Source organism: Canis lupus, chromosome 24 (genome assembly GCF_048164855.1).
Source record: "Canis lupus baileyi chromosome 24, mCanLup2.hap1, whole genome shotgun sequence".
Taxonomy (NCBI): domain Eukaryota; kingdom Metazoa; phylum Chordata; class Mammalia; order Carnivora; family Canidae; genus Canis; species Canis lupus.
In genome coordinates this window covers 39,041,096-39,061,205 of record NC_132861.1, presented here as the reverse complement: position 1 = coordinate 39,061,205, position 20,110 = coordinate 39,041,096, and the positions used below count along the sequence as shown (strand labels likewise).

The 20,110-nt window shown below is 45.1% G+C and overlaps 1 long non-coding RNA gene across 7 annotated transcripts in view; it reads right to left on the bottom strand.

Moving 5' to 3' along the window:
• Window positions 1-14,055, bottom strand: part of LOC140616074 (uncharacterized) — a 29,733-nt gene extending 15,678 nt beyond the window's left edge. Inside the window, exons 1-4 of one of the 7 annotated variants that reach the window (XR_012016576.1) lie at window positions 13,800-14,054; window positions 12,803-12,926; window positions 6,908-7,052; window positions 2,513-3,159 (exon numbers count right to left, since the gene is read on the bottom strand). This is a non-coding gene — a long non-coding RNA (uncharacterized lncRNA). Of the gene's footprint in view, window positions 1-853; window positions 7,053-10,086; window positions 10,142-12,802; window positions 12,927-13,799 lie in introns of those variants that run through there. The other 6 variants (XR_012016577.1, XR_012016574.1, XR_012016573.1 and 3 more) reach the window with 6 other exon arrangements.
• Window positions 14,056-20,110: the final 6,055 nt, after the last annotated feature.

The window sequence follows — 20,110 nt, the reverse complement described above, 5'->3', positions numbered from 1 at the left end:
ATCAGTATGTAGGCTATTTTTTAAAATATATATATATATATTTTTTTAAAAAAAAGATTTTATTTATTCATGAGCAACCCAAAGAGCAGAACCAGCAAAGAGCAGAACCAGCGGCAGAGACATAGGCAGAGGGAGAAGCAGGCTCCCTGTGGGGAGCTCAATGCGGGGTGGGGGGGTGGGGAGGGTGGATTTGATCCTAGGAGCTCAGGATCACACCCTGAGCTGAAGGCAGATGCTCAATTACTGAGCACTCAGGCGCCCCTGTAGGCTGTTTAAACAGGAATTTTTAAGGCACAACGGATGGGTCTAGGGGAGTCCACAGGAAGATGATTGCCTCATCCACACTAGATTTTCTCCTGGGGCAATTGAACATTAGTAGGGAGGGAGATTGAGACCCAGAAGAAAAGTGAAGCCTTTCTGGGCTTAGGAGAAATAAGATGGAACTTTGTGCAAGCAAAATATTGGGGCTTTGCTTCCTGGTAAGTCATGGTGAGTAGAGGTGAGATAATAGTAGGAAATAAATATTCACTTCAAAGGTGTATTTGTGAAAGTTTAGGGGGTTGCGGGACCAGAAGAGAATATAAACACTAGGATTCCACATGGGTAAAAGCCCTTACTGTGAACGGTGAGGTCCCCAGGCATTTCCACACCTGAAGCACCTGTTTAGTGTGGACACTGATGATCTTGGGGAGAGACATCACTAGGGAGTGAAAACAAGTTGATGGGGTGTTTGCCGACAGAATTCCCAAACTTGGCTGCTTTTTTTTTTACAGGCAAGAAAGCTATTATAATACAGTCCCATGGTTTGGGAGGATTACTTCCAACTGCAGGAAGACATCTGCACTGACTTTTTTTTTTTTTTTTTTAAGATTTTTTTTTTTGGGGGGTGCTGAAACCTGAGAACGAACTTTTTAAAGGATTTTATTTATTGGAGAGAGCGAGAGAGCGAGCGTGCACAAGTGGAGAGCAGCAGGAGAGGAGAAGCAGATGCCCTACTGAGCAGGGAGCCAGATGTGGGGCTCAATCCCAGGACCCTGAGATCATGGTCTGAGCTGAAAGCAGATGCTTCACTGACAGCCACCCAGGTGTCCCTTACTACTTTTGAAATTTTGGTAGCAATACTACATGTCCTTTTAAAGGAGGACAATTGACATACCAGCAGACCTTACTTGATCTATTAAGAATTTCTGATGATTTTCCATAAAATAGCTTCTCCATTATGAATTCTCTTATTTTCATAGATTTTTATCTTCCTGGTGATTTCTTTTTTCACTTATTTCCTGTTTTAGCAGTTACCCTACATTAAATTTTCTTGTGCACACAGCAAGGTGGTGTTTAGCTGAATGAGCATGCAGATTGGGTACAGACATAGTTTCTGTTCTGTGGAGTTTACTTATTTCTTTGACTAGAACAAGTTTCTGGGGAACCAGGGTGACTCAGTCAGTTAAACATCTGCCTTTGGGAAAAAAAAATAAACATCTGCCTTTGGCTCAGGCCATGATCCCAGGGTCCTGGGATGGAGTCCCGCATCGGGTTTCCTGCTTAGCGGGGAGTCTGCTTCTCCCTTTCCCTATGCCTGCTGCTTTACTTGTGTGCTGTCAATTAAATAATTAAAATGTTTTTTACAGCCCCCAAGTTTCTTTTCTTTCTTTTTTTAGTCCCCAAGTTTCTGTAGAATTCTTCCAATATAGTTTTTGCATCTATGAACATGAACACATAATTTTCACATTTCTATTGATATGATTGTCTTAATGGATATCCTCAATCTGAATCACACTTGCATCCTGACATAAAGGTCACTTGATCATGGTATGATATTTCTTAAGTTGATGAATATTTACTTATATTTTGTGCAATACTTTAACATTTCTTTGCATATGTCCAATTTGTCTGACAGGTATTATATGGGCCAATCTATGGGAAGATCTATTATCAGCCTTATATTCAGTGTTTATAAAACCACTGGGAAAGATCAACTAAAGCAATACTATGAAATAATTCATTAATGGAGCTTCTCTCTCGGACTGTATGAACCTAGCTTTTGTGTGTGTGTTTCCTTTTGTTAATTCCTCCGCCCCCTTTACATATATTTGGCTTACAAGAACACAGATTCATTCTCTTTCTGTTCTGGAATAAGAACGGTAAAACCAACATGAATGTTAATGGACTAAAATCACACTGTCAGTGGGGCTGCGTTCTTTCTGAAGGCTCCAGGAGAGGATCTGTTTTCTTTCCTGGCTTCTGGAGGTTGCCTACATCTCTGGCTCACATATCCCTTCCAGGAGTCACACCACTCCAACCTCTGCCTCCATCATCACATCTGTGCCTGTGACTCTCCTGCTTCCCTGTTTCCTGTGTAAGGATCTACCTGAATAAAATTCCCTACAGTCTCCCATCTCAAAATATTAACTCAATCACATCTGTAATCTCTTCAGTCAAGTCAGGTAACATACTCAGCTTCAAGGAATTAGGATGTATCATTAGTAAAAACTAGGATGTTCTTCTGTGTAAATGGGTATAAGCATCAAACTCAGCGCATTCCCGGTGCTGGGTTAGCACCTTCTACTCCTCAGGCCCTCTTCAGGTGTGGTCAGCCGTCCCAGTCTTGTTCTGCACGGTCACCGAATCTGACCCTAAGGGTCAAGTCTCCTCCGACATCTTTAACTTGAAATAGGTCCACAGCCTTTTCTTGACTTTTACAACCTCAGCAGTTGTGAAGATTGCGGGCCAGTCACTTTCTAGATTGTTCTGCATTATAAATTTGTCCAGTGTTTATTTTTTAAAAAAGATTTTATTTATTTATTCATGAGACACACACACACACACACACACACACACACAGAGGCAGAGGCAGAGACGCAGGCAGAGAGAGAAGCAGGCTCCATGCAGGGAGCCCAACATGGGACTCGATCCCGGGTCTCCAGGATCAGGCCCCGGACTGAAGGTGGCGCTAAACCTCTGAGCCATCCAGGCTGCCCTATTTCCGCATTTTTTAAGTCAGTAATAATGTAGAAGTGATGAAGTGATGCTGTGCTTTCTTGTTCCATGGCTGATGGTTTCCACGTGGATCACTCCAATTAAGGTAGACTCTGAAAGACTTGGCTGTCGAGCCTCTCTTTTACTTGTTTCTCTTACATTGTTCAATTTAGAATCTCATCTCTGTGGAGGTAAGTGATAAGCTATATGTATACCTGTATCAAGTATAGATATTTATCCCTACTATGGATACACACAGACACATATATATTCTACATTTATATATTAAGTAACACTGAATTGCAAAGATCTGTCTCTATTTCTCTTTTTTTTTGGTCTCTATTTCTGATGCCAATATTTGACATTACGTTCTTGTGCCCATTCTGAACTGTTTTTTTTTTTTTTTTTTTTTTTCATTTTGAACTGTTGACAAATGCTCCTAACATTCCTGTGGAATCCCATTTCTCCATTCATAATAAAATGATGGTGCCACTCAGGAATTGGAGGCTTAGCAGCCAATTGGATTTCAGCATAAGAAACCTCAGGGAAGGACAACATTTCCTGAAACACACGCTTATCTTCATCTGAATCTTGAGATGAGGTCCTCCGCAGATGCTTCTGCTGAGACCCCCTTATAGGAAGAGAAGGGAAAACCTGGAAGACACTTTTCCAACTCTGACATGGTACTGAGTACTGTGCCCCTAGTGCTTCTCAGTCTCTCTCCAGCCCAGGGATCTCTGAAAATGTTTCTCCCTTTGCCTGTGTCTCTGCCACTTTCTATCTCCTATGAATAAATAAATGAAGCCATAACCTTTGTTTGGGGTTTCCTAAACAGTGAGACCAATGCCATGCTTGTGTTCACCTGATCTGTGATCTGTACGACACTGCCTGGGATGGGGAGTCGAACAGGGGGAGCCAGGACTTCTGTGGCAAAGGCTCTTGCTTGTGCCATCATATGAGTGATTATAGGATCAAAGCTTTCATTTGTGATTTGATGCTTTGTCTGCTGCTCTGACACCTGGCACCTGAGTCTCTCTCCACAAGGCCAGTGAGCTCCTGGCAGCAGAAACTGCATGGGGTGTGCACATGGGGAGATGGTGAAATGAGGTCCGTGATGTGTTTGTCGGAAGGGATGAAGAGCCCTGTGCTGGCATAGGATGTAGGCAGAAAGAACATAGACTTCTGAGACCTGGTGAGAACTGGCAGAGTGATTGGAAACACATGACAACAGACATGGGTTGTGGGCACAGGCATTGGAAATATACAGAGGAAAACATGGCATGGTGATGCTGGAGACAGACATGGTTGGGGGGCACAGGGTTTGAGAAGACAAGAGAGAACCATGGGACCCAACTAAATCAATGTCTTGTGTAAAATTATAGACTTCTGTGGACACATTAGAGTAGAAGAAAGATGAAATCCGTCACCTTTGTTTCCTTCAGGAAGCATATAGAAGTAAGGAAATAGCAAAGACAAGAGTATAAGAGAATGACTTAGAAAAAAAAAAAATAAAGAAGGGTAAAAGTTGATAGTAATACCAGCAATGAACAAGCTGAGGAACAGAAATGGAGAGCAGACCAAAGCAGTGACGTTGGAGATGCTCTGTGAGCCTGCAGACACTGATCGGATGCTGCCAGGGCTTTGGAACCGTGAGGGACACAGTCGGCCCATAACCAGCCCCCGCTCATGGCCCCAAGCTCATGGGCTCATGGCCCCCACTCATAGCCTGCTGATTCTTCCCAGGCCCGAGCCCAGGGTGCCCTGAAATGTGTGGTGAGAAGGTACATCCTTGACAAGTTCCAGATCTTGGATGGAAAGCATTTTTTTTTTTTTCCTTTTCACCACTAAGTATCCTGTTAGCTCTAGGGTTTTTGTTTGTTTGTTTGTTTTGTTTTGTTTGTTTTGTAGATGCATTTTACCAGATTAAAGAAATTCCCTTCCCTTACTGGTATCTTTGGAGTGTGCAAGATGACTGGATATTGAAATTTGTTGTTTCCCTGCATCTCTTGAGTTTTCACTGTTGTGATAATATGGTGAATTATATTCACTTAAAAAGTATTGATTCAGAAAAGAAGTACTGATTTAGCCTTTCACTCCTAAGATGATCTCTGCATTGTCTTAATGTTGCTTGTAGGTCTGTGGGTATATATGTATATTAATGTATTTATGTATACATAATATTCATATAGATTTTAACACTTTAAATAAACTTTTTACTTTTTTCAGCTTTGTTGTGTTATAATTAATAAATTGCAGTGGAGGGATCCCTGGGTGGCACAGCGGTTTGGTGCCTGCCTTTGACCCAGGGCGCGATCCTGGAGACCCGGGATCGAATCCCACATCGGGCTCCCGGTGCATGGAGCCTGCTTCTCCCTCTGCCTGTGTCTCTGCCTCTCTCTCTCTGTGTCTATCATGAATAAATAAAATCTTTAAAAAAAATAAAATGAGTCTCTTGTAGACAGCAAATAGATGGGTCTTGCTTTAAAAAAAAATTGCAGTGGAATATATTTAAATTATACAAAATGATTTTTTTTTTAAGATTCTATTTATTTATTCATGAGAAACACACAGAGAGAGGGAGAGACGTAGGTGGAGGGAGAAGAAGGCTCCTCCCAAGGAGCCTGTTTTCGGGACTTGATCCCTGGACCAGGATCACACCCTGAGCTGAAGGCAGACGCTCAACCACTAGCCACCCAGGCATCCCCATACATGATGATTTGATGTACATATATGTACATATACATTGTGGAGAATTCTCACAGTCAAGTTAATTAACACTTATATCACCAGCTGGAAATCCAAGTATAACTTTTGACTCCCCCCAAAACTGAACTACTAATGGCCTTGTGTTGTTTGGATACCTTACTGATAACATAATCAATATCACATTTTTGTACTATATTTTTACAATGAAATAAGCTAGAGAAAAGAGTTGATATTAAGAAAACATAAGGGGGAGGAACTGCCTGGTATAGCTCAGTGGTTGAGCATATGCCTTCGCCTCAGGTCCTGATCCCATGGTCCTGGGATTAAGTCCTGCATAGGGCTCCCTGCAGGGAGCCTCCTTCTCCCTTTGCTTGTGTCTCTGCCTCTTTCTCTCTATCTCCCATGAATAAATAAAATCTTAAAATTTTACTGTATCCTACTGTATTGAAAAAAAGGCATGCAGAAGTGGGCACACACAATTTAAAGTTGTGTTGTTCAAGGGTCAGCTATATGTGTATATACATACGTGTGTATGGTGTGTGTGTGTGTGTGTGTGTGTGTGTGTGTGGTGTGGCCTCCCACAGCATTCAGACAGACCTATGCTTATCTACAGAACCAAGAAGACATCTACCCTGAACCCTATTCTCACAAGTCAGCTGCTGGGAAAGAAACCTATGAGAACCATCTGCTCTATAGGGTCTCCCATTGAAAGACCTGAAGTGAGCTTTACCTCACTTCATGGACTGGAGAGAAGATAGGAAATAGCTGTCACTGACACAATGACACTGTCCAGGCACTGTGGCCCAGACCCTGCCCTCATTATCACTTTGGCAGACAACGGGCCTGAAGTCTGTTCCCATGATGTTCCCTGGGCTGCCTCTAAAACATGTGGACTGGGCCATGTCCTAATCCATCAGGCACAAATCTAGTGTCATGATGTAAACTCAAACCTGAACTCATGGCCTGCTGCGTGGACACTGGGCCAGGATTCTAAGCTCAGCCTCAAGGTATCAGGCAAAAGATCTGACCAGATGTCCATCTGGACTCCCCATAAGCCCCCAAATAAACTGAGACTCCTTCCCTTCTAGATCACCCAGGAGAGCCTCAGAGACCTGATTTGGACACTGTTCAAACTCTCCACTTTCTATCCATTACAACTGGACTTGGACCAAAGGAAAACCCCCACATGACCAGGAAGATGGCAGCTGAGGTTCTGAGCACAGACTTCATCTGAATGCCGTCTCCACCTGCACTGGTCCTCATTCTTCACCATCCAGCCATGTTCTAGGCCAATCCTTCAGAATGGTCTTCAGCACAGTAGACAGCGATTGATGAAGCTCCAGATTCATAGGAGCTCTCATTCCATCCACCTGAGAAGCATACACCTCAATTTCAGACGCCTCAGTTTTTCCAGATGCTGTCCCTATGTCCCCTTTAGTGTCCTCTGTGAAGACCTCTGGTGTCCCCCTGAGAAGAATGACTGGGAGGGAGACCCCTTGCAAGATGTGAATGTATCCTTGTCTCATGTGACTTGGAGGTTATTGCTGCATCGACAAGGACAAAGATGTAAGAGGCAGCTGTTTCTGGTTCTGCAGTGCTTCTCCAGCTTGGCATGTGTGCAGATGCTGGAATCCCAGACAGCACTTCGGGGACACATGCAGACACCACATATTTAGTTATATAAACTGAAATTGTATTTTTTTTTTAAAGATTTTATTTATTTATTCATGAGAATACACAGAGAGGAGAGAGAGAAGCAGAGACACAGGCAGAGGGAGAAGCAGGCTCCATGCAGGGAGCCTGATGTGGGACTTGACCCTGGGTCTCCAGGATCACACCCTGGGCTGAAGGCGGTGCTAAACCGCTGAGCCACCGGGGCTGCCCCTGAAATTGTATTTTTAAAAAGATTTTATTTATTTATTCATGAATGACACAGAGAGAGAGAGAGAGAGAGGCAGAGACATAGGCAGATGGAGAAGCAGGCTCCCTGCAGGGAGTCCATCTGGAACTGGATCACAGGTCCCCAGATCACGACCTGAGCTGAAGGCAGACACTCAACCACCAAGCCACCCGGGTGCTCCTGAAATTGTATTTATAATTAAAGTTTTTTTTTTTAAATTTTATTTATTTATTCATGAGAGACACAGAGAGAGAGAGGCAGAGACACAGGCAGAGAGAGAAGCAGGCTCCATGCAGGGAGCCCCACGTGGGACTCGATCCCGCGGCTCCAGGATCAGGCCCTGGGCTAAAGGCGGCGCTAAACCGCTGAGCCATCCGGGCTGCCCCTGAAATTGTATTTAAAATGGAACTTATTGGGACACTTGTGTGGCTCGGTAGTTGAGCATCTGCCTTCGGCTCAGTGTAATCCTGGTCCGGGGATCACATCCCGCATCAGGCTTCCTGGGAGGACCCTGCTTCTTCCTCTGCCTATGTCTCTCATGAATAAATAAATAAAATCTTAAAAAAAAGAAAGGAACTTATTAAACTGGAATATGAACTATTTTTAATTAGTTTTGTTAAAAAATGAGTCAAGTTGTGTGAGTAGGTTTTAAACTATAATCTAAATAGAATACTATTAATCTGCATTTGGTCTGCAAATGATTACATTTTGATAAAATCCGTGAAAGGACCCACCTATGTGGTGTGTAGTTTTTATTTATTTTTATTTTTAATTTATTTAATTAATTTATTTTAAAAAAGATTTTATTAATTTATTTATTCATGAGAGACAGAGAGATAGAGAGGCAGGGACACAGGCAGAGGAAGAAGCAGGTTCCACGCAGGAAGCCCGATGTGGGACTCGATCCTGGGGGCTCTGGGATCACACCCTGAGCCAAAGGTGGACGCTCAACCACTGAGCCATCCAGGCATCCCTGGTGTGTAGTTTTTAAAGTGTCCTCTCCAGAGATAAGAGTTTTTGGCTCTGTTGAAGTGTTTCAGTGAAAATCATCATGGGGAATAGTCTATCGTCCTGTATATTTTGGCTTTTTTTTTTCTTAAGATTTTATTTATTTATTTATTTGAGAGAGAGAGAGAGAGAGCTTGAGCAGGGAGGAGAGGCAGAGAGAGAAGCAGACTCTCCAATGAGCCGGGAGCCCCACATGGGGCTTGATCCCAGGACCCAGGGATCATGACCTGAGCTGAAGGCAGATGCTTCGCCAACTGAGCCAGCCAGATGCTGTTGTAAGTATGTCTTTTTAAAAAATTATTTCATTATTAATAAAATTCTTCCAAATTTGACATATTATGCAGGTATCTTAACTTTTAAGCATTGAAGACATTTTGTAAATTATTTTTATTCATCAAAGTTTATCTGGGAATAAAAAGGAGGTTGGTATGATCTGTACCTTATTTATTTAATTTTTTAAAAAAGATTTTATTTATTTATTCATGAGAGACACACAGAGAGAGGCAGAGATACAGGCAGAGGGAGAAGCAGGCTCCCTCCAGGGAAGCCTGTTAAGGGACTTGATCCCAGGACTCCAGGATCATGCCCTGAGCCAAAGGCAGATGCTCAACCGCTGAGCCAGCCAGGGGTCCCAGGACCTGTATCTTATTAAAAACCTGAATCTTGGGCAGCCCGGGTGGCTCAGCGGTTTAGAGCCACCTTTGGCCCAGGACGTGATCCTGGAGACCCGGGATTGATCCCACATCAGGCTCCCTGCATGGAGCCTGCTTCTCCCTCTGCCTGTGTCTCTGCCTCTCTGTGGGTTTCTCATGAATAAACAAAATCTTTAAAAAAAAAAAAAAAAACAGAAACAACACAAATCTTAGGCACAACTCAGCCCCAGCGCATCAAGATATGCATATAAACACTGTTCCTTTTTTTTTTTTTAAGATTTTATTTATTCATTCGTGACAGATACAGAGAGAGAGAGAGAGGCAAAGACATAGGCAGAGGGAGAGAGCCTGCTTCATGCCGGGAGCCTGACATGGGACCCGACCCGGGGTCTCCAGGAGCACACCCTGGGCCAAAGGCGGCGCTAAGCTGCTGGGCCACTGGGGCTGCCCATAGATGCTGTTCCTAAGTGGATCTTATGTATATTAAATTGTGGAAAGTACTGCAAACAGACTGATCCTCTGTTTTTCTCACATTGGAATCAGTTGTTGAGATTTACACAGTTTTTATTATCTAGGCCCTACCTTAAAGATACCAATTACCTGCTGTTCTTTGTTTTGAGGCCTGTGCCTTGAGCCACACCGTGTCCAGGTGGTGGTAATGGGCAGCAGAACTTGAGAACCTCGGAGTTGTTGGTGAAGAGATCACAGCATGCTCATGCGGTCCACATTTTCTAACTTTGGAAAAACTGTCACTAGCATCCACAAAAGTTGTATGGCTCCATAAGGGAAGGATTTCCTTCTGAAGAGCAAATAAGGTCTCCTTCCTCCCTGTCTAGTACTCACCTCATTGGTGCTTCTTTCTTTCGACAGGATTTTGTCCCTAAGTGCAGGGCATCTCCTGTAGAGCAAGAAAAGGTCCATGAAAAACACCGGGAAAGGAAAGGAACCCAAGGTTGGACCAGTCCTCCGATCCTCCATAGCCCATGAAATGATCTGGTCTCTGTGTCACTTGGGTCACAGGCTGGTTTTGTGTAGGACAAGGCCTGGGCTCCTGTTCTGCATCTTGCCTCATTATTCTAGCATAGCTCTTCATTTCTGGGAATATTGAAACAGTCTGGAGAAGCACAGAAAATTGCTCTCCTTTCTGGAATCTTTCAACAACCAAAGGAGTTAAAGACTCTTAGGGTCATACATAAATAGCAATTTGAGTTCTGGGGTGGAAAGCGAGCAGCAAGCTACATGTTTGAAATGCAAACAGGGATCAGAGGGTTAGGAGGCAGGCAGGCATTGTTAGAACAGTATGATGCACAGCTCCACTCCAAACACTTGAAATGATGTCCAGGATGACTGTGTTTCTTACAAAGCTCCAGGTGACCCCAGTAGGAAATCAGTATTGAGAACCATTTAGCTAAATACTGCTCTTAAACCCTTCCCTGCTTACAGATGTTTTGGAGATCCAGGGCTTGACACGAGATTTTGTTTCAAGCTGTTTGGGATGGAACCATGAATGTTCACATTCAAAGTCACTGGTGGTGGGATCCCTGGGTGGCGCAGCGGTTTAGCGCCCGCCTTTGGCCCAGGGCGCGATCCTAGAGACCCGGGATCGAATCCCACGTCGGGCTCCCGGTGCATGGAGCCTGCTTCTCCCTCTGCCTCTCTGTGTGTGTGTGTGTGTGTGACTATCATAAATAAATAAAAATTAAAAAAAAAAAGTCACTGGTGGTGCTCACATGGGCGCCCCCAGATGCCCCTCACATGCCCTATGGGGGTGAGCACAGCACACACTAGTGCCTCACAGCCATCAGTTCTCAGTACAACTGGTATCCCCTTTGACTCCCCCTGTGGTTACCTCTTTCGCTGGCTCTTATTAAACTGAGAGGTCAATAGTGTCTGAGCAAGGCAGTATTTGAGAAACACATGTGCATTCATTGGAGCAAGCTTGTTTGGGCATGTACTGTGTGCTCTCAGGTTTGCCAGGATGTGCTGTGTGCCAGGTGCTGTGCTGTGGACCCCCGCACACCCTGGCTGTCTGTGCTGCAGCCTGGTGGACCCCGTGCACAGCCACAGCGTCTGGGTTCAGGGGTGACTCTGTGCTGCCTGGGGCATGGAGGTCTGCCCGTAGATAGGACTGAGGTCTCCCGTGAAGCCAGGGCCTCTAAGGGTGTATCTACGTCTGGATGTGAGGGCCATTGGCCAATGGATTTTGCTCACATATTCACCAAGGATTGCTGTGTTTTCTTCACTTCCCATGCAGTGATTTTGGAGGACCTGTGCACGTGCTCAAGACACAGCTTGGAGAGATGAGTTTAATACTGAAAAGTAACATGGGTGCTACCCCAGGGCCTTCTACGCCATGTGCTCCTGTCCTCACAACGGGGAATGGGGGCTTCCTTTCTGTACCATCCTAACCAAACCTATGAACTGACGTGCAGCAAGTTCTCAACAGATTTCTCCTCTCAAGCTGGAGATGAGAGGTTCCCTAAGATGAGAGGACACCAGAGTCCTAACAAGGAGGAATTCTTATCCCTCACGGAATGAAGTGGACATAGGGTCCCTTCTGTGTACTGCATTGTTTTTCATTTTTGTGTCTGCATTGCATTTTAGAGAGGCCACCTCTTCATCGAGGCCATCTGAGCATTACTGTGCTTAGGTAGGGCTGAATTTTTCCTGAAAATAGGAATACTTATTTATCAGGGGGCTCTTCAAACGAATGCCTGGAAATCCTTTTTTAATTGTAATAGCAGCAAAGAAAAGCAAATAAGTTATGCTTCAGTGCCCTGTCATTTCCTTTTACTGGCCTATTTCTATTGGCTCTAACTCCAGTGAGGTAAACAGACACTCAGAGCCGAGGGGACGTCCCTTCTACCTCAGACACACACTATGTATAAATACAAACACAGGAGATGTGAGGGAGGTGGCTGGAGGCTGGAGAGTTTACACCGACAGAAGTCTTATCGCTGGACTCCAATGAAAAGAGGGAAGGAAACTTAAATTGGAGGTTTTGGAAACCTAGATTCCTTGACCATCAAGTAATGCGCAGACCTCACTCCTTTATCTGCACCTACTTTACTGCTAGTCTGAGCAGAAGGGAACTCAGTCCTGGAGCAGCAGTGGAGATGATTTCTCCTCCACTTTTTCAGTCCTACTAGTTTCTGTTCCTTTGCTTAAGAGAGAGTTATTTTCTACAATTTAAACCCAATATATTTAAAAATATAAAAAATACTCAAAAGTTGGGAGAAACTGGTATTACTTATGGAAATGTCAGAATACTGCTCAGATTTAGAGACACTCTATGAAATTGAAGCATGATGGGCACCTGAGTGGAACAGTTAGTGAAGCATTCAACTCTTGGTTGAGGTGGGGCTCTAGTGCTCAGTGGGGATTCTCAGTCCTCCTCTTCCCTCTGGACCCCCACCCCTGCACAACTGCACTCTCTCAAGTAAGTAAATAAGTAAATCTTAAAAAAAAAAAAAATAAGCAGCATGAATGACTGGGATTTGATCTTGCCAAAATCCAGGCAGCAAAAACTTAAGAATTTTTAAAGTAAATAGGGGAGTACCTGGTGGCTCAACCGGTGAAGCATCTGTCTTTGTGAGCTCCTGGGGTCCTGGGATGGGCTCCCCGCTCAGTGGAGAGCCTGCTTCTCCCTCTCTTTTTGCTCCTCTCACTGTGCTGCTAGAGCTCTGTCAAATAATTAATAAAATATATTTTTTTAAAGATTTTATTTATTTATTCATGGGGGACACAGAGACAGAGACAGAGACACAAGTAGAGGGAGAAGCAGGCTCCATGCAGAGAGCCTGATGTGGGACTCGATCCCAAGTCTCCAGGATCAGGCCCTTGGCTGAAGGAGGGGCTAAACCGCTGAGCCACCCAGGCTGCCCTAATTAATAAAATCTTAAAAAAAAAACCTGCTAAAGGTATTACTGAGGCCTCTGAAATTCGAAAATGGAGTTTTATTATTTTTCAAATATTCATGTAAAATAACAGACATCCATAACAAATATGCCTGGAAATATTGAAAAACTAATTATGGAATGCCACCCTCATTTAACCCAAAGACATCAGAATTTATTAATCATCTCTACACCTTCTGAACAGAATGAACTAAACGGAAAGAGGACTATAGGTGCAGAGCCCAGGACGGCGTCTCTAACCCCTGCGTAGTCGCGGGCCAGAAACCAGTCAGGCTCTGCGGAGTCCCCGCCCTGGCCTAGTGTGGCGACTGCCAGGCCCTGGTCCCCGGCCTCTGCAGCCCACCTGCTCCCCCGGCTCCCTGACCCTGGTGCGCCCACCGCCCTCCCCGGCCTCGCGGTCGTCGGCCACCTAAGCCGAAACCAAGAAAAAGCTTTTCTTAAAAAAAATGTTTTAACTTATTTAAGAGAGAGCATGAGCCAGCGAGAGTGACCACCAGGCGGGGTGTAGGGGGAGGCGGCAGAGAGAGAAGCAGGCTCCCCGCCAACAAGGGACCCCCCCACCCATGTGGGGCTCGACCCCAGGATCCCAGGATCCTGACCTGACTCGACCCCAGGACCCCAGGGCCCCGGGATCCTGACCTGAGCGGAAGGCAGCCCTTCACCCTGACTTCCCAGGCGCCCCTGAAAAAGCTTTTTGTGACAGAAGAAGCCCTTCCAAGGCTGGGAAGGAAACATCTCGGCGCTGACGACGCTTATTCCTCTCGGCGGTAACCTGGAAGGCGCCGAAGGACCCGCAGAACGCACGCCGCCCGGCGCACCTGCGCGGACTCTTCGAGGACTAGGACAGACCGGAAGCGTCGCGGCCTGGCGGAAGGACGTGCTGCGTCCGCTCGCACTGGCCCCGCCCTCCTCAGGTCCCGCCTCCCCGCGACCTGTGACCCGGAAGCGCTCTCCGGGGGCGCCCTTCCCGCCTGTGAGCGCGGGCTTCGGTCTCGTAGCGCAGGACGGCGCTCGCGGTGGGGGTGCGGCCCCGTCCTCCCCCTGAGCCCGGCGCTGGGAGGGTACGACCAGCGCTTCCCCGGACGCCTCCTGCCCTGCGTCCCGGATGCCATGCGGCTGGCTGTCCCTGCCGGGGTGTGCTTACGGTCCCGCCGGCAACTTCCTCCGGGACCATCTGGATTCCGTCCGTGGGAACCTGGAGGTGGCCGCGGGGCGGGGAAGGGTCGGGTGTGTGCGTGCGAAGAGGGGGTGACGGGCCGTGTGCACGTGGGGGAGGGGCGAGGAGGGGGTGACGGGCCGTGTGCACGTGGGGAGGGGCGAAGAGGGGGTGACGGGCCGTGTGCACGTGGGGAGGAGGTGGGGGCGGGGGAGCACGCTCCGACTGTGAAGGACGCAGACCCCGGAGGGAGGCCGGAGCGCAGCGGAGCAGGAGGGCGGTGACCGAAGGGCAGCTATCAGAGTCGTCATAGTTTGTTCTCATAATCTTCTGTGTTTATTGTGTCGTGCTTAGATTATGAAGCTTTCTGCTCCTTATTGTAGAAAATCTTTGGAAGTTCATCATTTTGCACTGTTTCAATGTGCATTTGTTAAGGATAGTGACCTTTATTTTTTATTTTGGGATTAACAGTCACAATTTTGTTTAACCGGTTTGTCTAATAATAGATTAATTTTTTAAAATTTTTATTTATTTTTTAATATTTTATTTATTTATTCATGAGAAACACAGAGAGACAGAGACAGAGGCAGAGGGAGAAGCAGGCTCCATGCAAGGAGCCCGACGCGGGATTCGATCCTGGGACTCGAGGATCACACCCTGGGCCGAAGGTGGCGCTAAACCGCTGAGCCACCCGGGCTGCCCTAGATTTTTTTTTTTTTAAGGTGATACTTTAACGTTGTGGGCTGTGAACTAACAGTTTCCCACTAAGGACTTGCTCCCTTTATGCCTTCGCAGCCAGGGTTGAAGGGTGAGGTGTTGTAACAAACCTGTCTGCTCAGGAGTGGGTCACGAGGAGCCGTTTACTTAGGTGGCCGTCCTTCATGATTTCCAGGGCCAGTAATGAATTCTTCCTAATTTCTGATAGTTCACTGTGATGTTTTAGAAGAGTGAGATACTTGTGATCATTATGATTAAAACCATGACAGATAAGTTGCTCTTGCTGAGGAGTCTGCAGTGTGGTCTGTCATCTTTGGACATAGGGGAGGGAAGAGAAGGGCTGACCCTAGGGCATTCAGATCACAGTGTCCCTGCAGGGGTACCAGTGGCTGCGTCCTGCTGGCTTCCGCTGGCTTTCTTGCCTGGCCCAATATATGAGAGCAGGGTTTGCAGGCAGTAGGAGAGGACAAGACGGAACACAGATGTGTCTCCCAAGAACAGGGGCTCTTGGTGAAGTGGTGACAAATCAGGAGTGGGACCCTGGGAAGATCAGGAACAGGAAAAACAAGTGTCTCTGCCCATCTTCACCCGGAGATCCTTTGCTCAGCAGGAACTACAAGTGTTTTCACTGTCTGATTTCAAGTGAAGGCCAGTCCCCTAATCACAAACCACTGCTGCCAAGTGACATGTGGCTTTAACTAGGATACAAAAACTTTCTGAAGAAATGAGCAGAAAAACCAAACTCTGGGTCTTCATGTTGGAGTTTATCATCCATGTATCTTCTGAAGAAGAGATTCAAGCAGCCAAACACTTGCAAAGATGAGAAACCACTTCCTTGATCTTATAAAAATCTAACAGAAGAGAAACAAAGAATAGAAGGGAGATCTGCACCTAGATGAGGGCAGTAGTGAGCAGTAAAGGAGAATATGACATAGTTGCATTAAGTGCTTACAGAGTCCAACCTCATCAGCTGGGGAAGCCCCCTGGACACACACCCAGGCATAACATCCTCCCCTCAGGTGAGACCTCTCCCTCAACCATCCCCACCAGGGCTGTATTATGGGGCCGGTGATGGGGTCTGAGGTTAAACATGTATGTGTTCCTGCAGTATGGAATGAGCTGCATTTCCACATTTTCATGTCTTCACATCTTCAAGGAGCCCAGGCCATGTGTGCTTGCCTCCCCTCCTGCATTCCATTCTGGGGGGCCAACCCAGCCTGGAGCAGGAGGGGATGCGAGACAAGATCTACAGTCCTGGGTGTGCAGACCAGAGCGCCAGTTCTGACTAGGAGGCCAGCTAATGTCCACTAAGCGGGCCCCCGAGGTCAGTCATGCAGCACGAGTATTACAAACCTGCTTTAGCCTGCCTATGTCCCTGCAGTTTGGGGTGGTGGGTTATGCAGGACGCATCACAGAAACTTCCATCCATACAATCCAGTGTAGGAGTCTCTGTGGGAGGTGTCCCACTATTTCAGTAGAACGCAGAGGACTCATCTCCACATGTTGAATTCCTTCCAGCGTGTATGGTTTTGACACAAGAAGGGGTATATTGATTTCCAGCCCTGAAAGGCATAGTCTCAGCACTCACAAGGGAGTTAAGAGTGATCTTGCCTTGTAAGGAAGCTCAGACAAGAAGGAAGGTGAGCAGGAGTCAGGAATGCCTTTTTCTTAGAAAAAAAAGTTATTCTCTTGGTTGTTATGTCCTCTCCCTCCTGAAATGCCTTTTTAGAGCCTGCTAATCTTCAGCTCAAGTATCCTAACACATTGTTCACAGTCACTCATGGTGTTTCCTGAACCATGATCCATCTCTCTATGAACTACTGATGTGAGAGTTGTGAAGTATTTCCATTTGGGGCTGAATCATTGGAAGGACGTCATATTCACACATGTATTGGAGCCTGGGGGGTGAGTACTGTGGTTTCAACTGGGTAAGGTAGCAGGGATTTCCTAGGGTATCAGGATGTCCTGCCAATTCTCTATGAGTAAGAGTTAAAGAAACTGAACAGGGGGAAAAAAAACTGCACAGGGAAGTTGTTGATTGGTGTGTAGGAATCTCTGGAAAATCCTGGAAGAGAAGATTGGTAATAGAAAACTTGATCCTACCTGACTGTAGCACATTCTGACCTTGGCAAAGTGCGCCTGTGTGGATCTGACCTCAAAATAATCATTACTTGGAATATAGTGGGAGAATGCAGAAACTGATCATGAAGATCAAGGTTGCATTTAATCCATGTGATAGGGTGGGTTTTATTCCACAATTGCTTTGTAAAAATGAGATCAACCTAAATGACTAAGAGCATTTTAAAAATAGCTTGCAGCACATACAAGAGACCTTGACATTACTGGATTTGTAAAGAATCTCAGTGGTTGCCTCTGAGCACAGTGGCTTCTCTGAAGATGTCTATGTGTTCCTATGCTTTGGGCAGGTTGGAGTCTGAGTGCTGGTTTGAAGTATGGTGCGTGTGTTCATGTTTAGTAGATTCTGGCAAGACAGTCCCTGCCTAGAGTTGCAGTGATATTGTCAACCCCAAAATGTGGGCTTTTCACTCAGATATAGACAAGACTTACATTCTTTCTTTTGTATATAATAAAAAATGGCTATTGTTTTCATTTATAATTCACTGATTACTGAATAAATGTTATTAACACAGTTGTATTTATAGAAATGTCAATTTTCCTACTTGGTTCATTTTTCATGTAATTTTATATAATATTTTATATTACATAGTTTTATCATGCACACACACAGTCATATACACATACATGTGTGCACTTTGATCTGTTTTAGTTATGATTTTTATATAGTGAAATGTAAATGTTTAATTCCTGCTGTTACCTTTTGTATGTTATTTTGGAAGTCTTCCTTATTCTGTCGGTATAAAATGCTCTATTCATTTTAGTCTGAGTATTACGTTGTTTAATACACTTAAACACGATGAGCTCATCTCTGTGTCCATATAGTGGTCTTGTTACTTGTTATAGCTTCTGAGTTACAGTCTGTCTTGTCTGATGTTAGTAGAGCTACCTCTGCTCTCTTAGGATTTCCACTGACCTGGAATATGTTTTCCTGTCCCACCACTTTGAGTCCATATGTGTCCTTAAAGCTGAAGCAAATCTTGTGTTGGTGGTGTATATTTGGGTATTGTTTTTTATTCAGTCAGCCACTATGCAGTCTTTTTTATTGTAGAATTTACTCACATTTGAAATAATGATTAGAGACGAGGACTTACTAATGCCATCTTATTAGTTCTTTTCTGGATGTTTTGCAGTTGTCTTGATCCTTCACTCATGTCTGTGCCTTTGTATTGATGCTTGTTGATTCCTGCCTTTTTATCTTCTCTGTATCTACAGTTGGTTTGTGGCTACTGTATGACTTCTGTAAAACATCTAGATAGAACCGTCTGAGCTGATAAGCAACTTAACCTTACTCCTCTCATGCATTATGTTTTTGATGTCATGATTTATTTCTTTTCATATTGTGTGTCCTTTAAAAATTATGGTCGCTGTAGTTATTCTCTGTTCTTTTTTCCTTTGACCTTTCTGCTGGAAGTAATCACCATACAGTAGGACTGCAGTATTCTGATTTTGGCTATATTACTACATTATATGCTTTTTTTTGGTTATTATTTGTGTTCTTTCATTTCAACTTAGAGAACTCCCCTCAGCATTTCTTATAAGGAAGTTTATTGGTGATGAATTACCTCATCTTTTGTTTATCTGGGGATGTCTTTGTCTCTCCATTTAGGAAAGAACATTGCTAGGTGAAGTATTGTTGGGGAGGTTTCTAAAAATTTTTTTTTAAGTTTGATTTATTTATTTGAAAGAGAACATGAGTGGGAGAAGGGCAGAGAGAGAGAGAGAGAGAATTGCAAGCAGACTGTCTGCTAAGCATGGAACCCAGTGTTGGGCTTGATCTCACAGCCCTGAGATCAGGACCTGAGCCAAAATTGAGAGTGGGGTGCTTAACTGAATGAGCCACCCAAGTGCACTTATGTTCTTTTAAGTTTTGTGTTTGCTGTGTCTTTTCCCATACATTTTCTGTGTATAGTCCTGTTCTGCAGTTCTTGTCTCCTCCTGTGGACATGTATGCCTTCTCTTGCTACTGCAAAGTTAGGTGCTGACAGCCTTAGTCCTGCATTCTCTCTTGTGCTGCTAAATGTTCCTGGTTTGTGTTGACTCACGGTCCTACAGGTTGGGGCAGTGTTGTTGGCATTCTCACTATCCATCTGTCAGAGTTCCCTCTGAACACAGTTGCGAGTGTATGCAGGAAGCTGGCCACAAGGTTTAGAGATGTGTGGGTGATGTGCACTGAGCATTGAGGGGTTGCCCGTGGGCCAGCTGGGGTGGGTTTCAGAGGTGCGGTGTTCCTGGCAGCTTGTGGACAGGCTTACTCCTGGAGTGGTGGTAGTGGAGTCAGTAGGATCCACATCTCTTTGATGCCCTGTAAGACCCTTCTGCTCTTCTCACAGGTGCTTCCCAGCCCCGAATCACACAGCACACCCCAGTGTTGTAGATCATGCAGGAAAGAACAGGGTTTCTCTGGCAGCCTCTCACACAGCTAGAGGAGCAGGTCACTCACTTGGATGTTCTCCCTTTCCCCATGGGAGAAAATGGGCCAGGATGGTCTCTCCTGGCACAGAGCTGTGCCATCGTGGGGGAATTGTGATACAGTTAAAGTCACGCTGTCACTCTTACCCTTTTAATGCACCCAATCTTTGATTTTTTTTTTTTTTTTTTTTTCTTTCTTGCTCCAGTAGTGTGCTGGAACTTCTCTGCGGGATTCCTGAATTTCCACAAAGGCCCTCTCATCCTGGATCTAATCAGTGTTCTTAGAGAGGAAGACAGGAAAAAATCCTTCTGGCATGTTGATGAAGTCAGTTTTCTCAGTAATATTTTATAATAACAAAATAGGGAGTCCTTTCACAGGAGGGCAAAAAAGAGGGCATGAAGGCAAGGTTTTATGTTTGATTGCATGAAAATTATGAGTAAAAGATACAGGAAAGCCTGACCTTCCTCTTCTCTTCTCTTCTCTTCTCTTCTCTTCTCTTCTCTTCTCTTCTCTTCTCTTCTCTTCTCT